The 5605-nt window shown below is 37.3% G+C and overlaps 1 protein-coding gene across 1 annotated transcript in view; it reads left to right on the forward strand.

Annotated features, from left to right (window-relative positions):
- ctnna2 (catenin (cadherin-associated protein), alpha 2) overlaps nucleotides 1-5605 on the forward strand; it is a 286505-nt gene that overhangs the window by 151528 nt on the left and 129372 nt on the right. The gene's annotated exons all lie outside the window — the stretch shown is intronic.

A 5605-nucleotide genomic window follows, 5' to 3' on the forward strand; every position in this document is an offset into this window, starting at 1 on the left:
GTGGAAAGTGTTTTAACATGATTGCTTTTTCAGTAGTAGCTTATCGTCTTGTCTTGCTCCAAGTGGGATTTTGTGTGGGGGATGGTAGACAACCTAAAAACTGAAAGCAGCCAGGGTGACCTAAATCAGCAGAGGTGATAACTCAGTCAGATAGCTGGAGATTACCCAGGGATCAAGAGGCTCAGTGGCCTCTCAAACAACAATGACTGGAGAGCATATCCCTTCTCACTACCATCCCCACAAACCCCTTATAGACTAAAAYGTGCATGCCAAGACTTGTCATGAAGCTCATTTGTCACATGGTTATCTGTAATTTTTCTTGTGTAATTGACAAAGAAGCTTCATGTTTAAAAATGTTCCCAAAAGGCAAATGTGCTCGTTTAAGACAGGAAGATGATTTTGTTTWTGTTGTTTGAGTATTTATTTGTCTTTTTAGTGCTGCTTTAGAGCAAAATTATAGGATTTTGGGATTGGCATATCAGTTTTTCAGTAACCATTTGGTAAATGATTACAGCTATTGAATCRCAGCTCAGTTTAATGAAATGGCTTTTGTGGTTTCATTTTGAATCATGTCTCCATGAGGCTGGGATTCTGTGTCTGTGTGCTTGTGTGGCTGCAGGGCTGCTTGTGTTGCAGTGAGATGGCCCAGCCATTAATTAATGATTGATTGATGAGTCTGCCTTACTGTGGCCAGGAACAGGCCTGTATTCTCCTCTCAGTGTATCTGTGAGTGTAGGATGTGTTAGTGCGTAGGCGTGTGATAGAGGAGCAAGAAAGGTTACTCAGTGATTACTTTGTGCTTTGCGTTATCAAAAGAAGAAGAAAAAAAAAAGCTCTTCAGGATTGGTAGGTGTGCCTTTTTCATTCTGAATACACTCCTTTTCAAAGTTTCTCAAAATACACAGTTTTCAAAAAAAAATGTATCTATGGGTTAATATGTAGTAATACAAACAATAAAAAGCAACAAGATTCCATCTGACTGAACAAAAAGATGCATCTTTGAATATAAACAAAGCAATTATTTTGCTTCAAGATCACTCTAATAATGTCCATGCAGCTGTGCAGCACAATCTGCAGTTGCCTTCAGATCCTCTTGTAATAAAAATCTAGKGATGAAGGAAGGGAATGTTTGATGTGGCTCCATGTTAGAACGTACAGTGAAATGGGGTGAGGGGGTGGATAGCTTGCTCTAGGCAATACTTGTTCTAGGGACCATCTGGTGTAGTAGATTTTGGCATTGTTAACTTTCTGTGCTCAAAAACCTTTAACCTGCTTTCAGTTGTCATTTATCAAATAGTTTATTAAATTATATAATTTAGGTATGTCATAGGTTACGTCAAACCATAGTTGTCTTGCTTGTTTTGGTAAGGTAAGTTTTAAAGTACATATTTTTATGTCTTTAAAAAGGCTGACACATTTATCCAGACTTAAGCATTCAGGACATACAAGCAAGTGATTTTGTTTACTTTATTAGTATAAGGAAGCTGTGGATTGTTTTTTATTTTTATTTTTATTTTTTTTTCATTTAAGCCATGAGCTTCCCCCTCATTTTTAATCTCCACACTTTATACTTAGCTTAAGGGAGAAGAGCGTTAACATTATTGTATATATTGAGAAAAATTCAATTTATTTATTCACTAAAGATAAGCATGCAGAATAAAGTGAAATGAGCTATTTGGGTTAGAATATTCTATACTGGGCTGCAGCTGTTGGACACTGGCAGCAGCCATTAGCAAAGAAACTTTGTAAATTTCTTGAAACGTTTGAGCATATTCTCATTTTTTGTGAGTTGCAAGGACTCAATCTCATTGCTTGAATTTTCAACATGTTCAAAAACTTTGATTTCCACGAAATAAGCACATTCATGGGTGTATCAAACCTTTCTTGATCCATTCTCAATTTACTTTAAATCATTCTGAAATGCTAAAATTGTAAAGTGGACAATGGCATGCATACTCTAGAATACATTTTTTCAAACACTGCACACAAGTAAGCTGCAATTGGAAAAAACAAAGGTAATGAAAAATGTGACTACATGACTCGCTGTTCACACAATTTGACTTATTTTCTTACAAATTTGGGTTACCAACAAGTCTCCAACAGTCACAGACCAGTGTTATTTTTTTATTTTTTTATTTTTTTTTGGGAAAGAGTAATGAACCCAGTTATGAGGCCCCCCACTCACATGGGTTCTTCATGTTTTCTCATTCACTATACCATACCCAGTTGTACAGTCAAGAGACAAACACGAATTATTATGAATGGCTGCAGCTTAAACCCCACATCACCTACATGAAATACACAATATTCCTTCATACAAAATATAGTTTTTAAGTTTAGAGGTGCTTGAACACCCCCAAAAAGGGGTTAAAATTGCCACGGGTTCTCATCAAAACCCCAGTTTGTAAAAAAAAAAAAATAGTTCTGACTAAATTTATGAGCTACTTGCTAATCTAAGCAGAGCCAAAACCAAAGTAGGAACCAGAAATACCTGGAAAAAAAAAAAAAACAAGATAGAACTCTACGCCAACCATTGTTCGTGTCCCCCCGTCGCCATTCTGTAATGACCAATTGTTATCAGTTTTGTTGGAATCATCACAGGCCTTCATTATTTAAGTAATCCCATAAGGTGAACAGACGACGCATGGGGCTAAAGTGTTCTTGTCAAACTTATACACAGACATGTTGAGCAGGTCTTCCTTATAGTTCACAAAATCTGGTTCAGATCGGATCTTGTGTGGTTTAGAGCCAACCATATATCAACAGCATGATGTCTAATTAGGCCATGTCCTCCCAAAACTGGACTGCATTCCAGTAGTGGRGTGGATTAGGATTGACCAGAGTGAATCGGGTGCAGATTGGCGGAAATATGTAATTTAGAACCAAACATATGTCAACATGATGTCTGACTTTGTCGCACTGCCCTGACCACGCCTTTCACTAAAAGGTCTTTGTGCTTGAAAGCAAGTGAGATCAAGTTCTTATCTGTGTTCTGACACTTTTTTGTTTTGTTTTTGATTGGGCCAAGAAGATCAGAGATGGAACTTTCCAAGTCTAAAAAGGTCACTTCCTGTTGTCAGGGTGTGGGGCGTTGATGATGTCTTACGACCACATGGTATGGTCAGACATGCAACATGTATGACTCATATCAAGTTTGGTGTATTTTAGCCTTTCTTTGTGGAAGTTACAGCTTTCTGAACAAACAGACGGATGGACAGATGGACGGAGAACATTTCTGAATCCCCCACCTCAGTGACGGGGACAAAAAAAACAACAACTTTACAGCCATTTATGTGATTGCTATTTCATGATCGTTAACACAGTCAGTTTCAAACTGCAAGGTTGTTTATGTAGAATATTTTGTTTATTTGCAAGCACAATGTGAAATTTAATAAAAACAAGCAATCTATGTAATAAAAAATTGACATAATATATATTTTATTTACATTTTTAAATTAATATTTTTAATACAAAGTGTTAGTGTTCATATAAATGGCTATGAGAGTTTGAAGATTGAAGTTGTTTTAAGATGCCAACAATGCAATTTGGACTTGGCCCTGGGCTGCCTAGCTGTTGACTTGCCAATCCTGTCAAAATTCAACTCAATGTCTCCAAATTAGGGGTGCACAAAGATCTATCTACAACAAGTAAGGTCTTAATTGTTTATTATCTTTCCTCAGAACCTCACTTCAGAAGACATTTGAAATTTTAAATGGCAAGTTTAGCTATGGAGTTGCACAATGTTCAATGATTCATTCATAAAAAAAATAAATAAATAAAATAATAATTTGAATTAAATTCTTTCTTTCTGGGTTTGTGACCTGTCCAGGATATACACATCCTCTGAATGACCTCTGAAATTAGGCACCAGTTTCTCCTTGACCCTGCATAGAAAAGCAAGAAAAGCATTTGGATGGATGGATGGATGGATGGATGGATGGATGGATGGATGATGGATGGATGAAGATCTAAACTGTGTTATGTCAAAATGTGCCACAAAGCTAATACATCTATTTTATTTTGTAGTTATAACCTTGTTTTTGTCCTGCTTCCTCATTTAATCACACATATGGTCACACAAAACAATGCCAAGTACAAAGTACAGACTGGACTAAATACTTGCTCACCACACCGTACCATTGTCATCACATACCCATGGGTTTCATTAGTGCCAGCTTTTACAACAACAGCTCTGATTCCCACTCCCACACTCAAGTCCCAAACGCTTTCAGTGAAGGACAAACTAGCATTTGCCGTAAGTCATCATGCATGTGAAATTCTATTAAAACAGAAGCGTGTGGTTCATTCTACGTTTTCACTCGAATTGCTATGAAGAGTCTCACTGAAATGTGGCTAACCCTGAGGTTGTACCTTTTTAAACTCATAATTCAATCAGCATGTATTGTTATTAGTTAGATGTGTGGTTAAGATACCCATTTGCTCCAAAAGCAAAGCTYAGCATCAAACAGCTCAATGAAAAACAAGGTTTATTATTTCATATTAGACGGAATTTAGATGCTATGGTTATGAACAGTGTTCGTGATCACACATGATGTTTTGTTGGCAGGAGATGTCGCTTTTGTGAAGAATTTTACTAGATCTGACAAATTTAATAAGCCGATTATGCACCCTGGGCACCTTGCATTAAATCACCCAACACACTGCTTTTTTTTTTTTTTTCATTTTTTATGCCCTTAGCTCTTTGAGTTAAAACGTGTTGCAGAGAGGAAAAGAGCTCACATCATGACAGAAAACATCTGTTTTTGTCCTCTGTGCTAGAGCCACAAATGTCAGCAGAGACACTGGGAGGGGAAGGGAAAAAAAAGAAAAAAAAGAAACGGCATAATTTTGTATGGCTTCGTGACTTTATTCCACTTCAATTAGAAGAACATTAAATGAATGCACACAAGTGGACAGCAGCTGACTTTGTGGTTGCGCAGCAACTGCTTTAGAGACACATCCAGGTCCTCTGCTTGTGCAGCTCCCTTAAAATAAAAGCAGACCAGACGAATTTAGATTTTACAACAAAACGCCACAGTTTATTTTGCATATCTTGCATTATGATCCAAGAYGTATGCTATTTTCTGTAGCTGGTGTTGTTGCTTGTTTCGTTTGTCTCTGTGTGGTCCTGTGATGCACTTGGGATGTGTCTAGGTTGCACCCCTCGTGTCAATGAATGCTAGACATAGACATAGACGCCTGTGACCCATGTGACCCGGAACAGAGAAACTGGGTAAAAAAAATAAATAATTAAATAAATAAATGGATGGATGTAACCAGGGCTTAGTAATATTTGCAGAATATTAGTTTTTAACACTATTCCAGCCTGGATAGATTAGAAAACATGTAAATTTATGTTATTATTAGTTGTAAATGTTGCCCTTGATGCATGCTTCATACTTTGTGCTGCATGTTAGAAGTTTTCCACAAATCTTCAGGAACAGCTGCTCTACTGTGATCAGACATTTTTTACAATATGTCATAGGGGAGAYGAGCTGGAATCAGAAAACCCAGCCCAGGAGCTTCACTTATTCAGTATTCTGCTAGTGTTTGATTCTGACCTTACTGTTGCATGTCCTTGGTGCATGAAGAGTGCAGCAAAAGC

This window comes from Austrofundulus limnaeus, unplaced genomic scaffold (genome assembly GCF_001266775.1).
Source record: "Austrofundulus limnaeus strain Quisiro unplaced genomic scaffold, Austrofundulus_limnaeus-1.0 Scaffold45, whole genome shotgun sequence".
In the NCBI taxonomy this organism is placed as follows: Eukaryota; Metazoa; Chordata; class Actinopteri; order Cyprinodontiformes; family Rivulidae; genus Austrofundulus; species Austrofundulus limnaeus.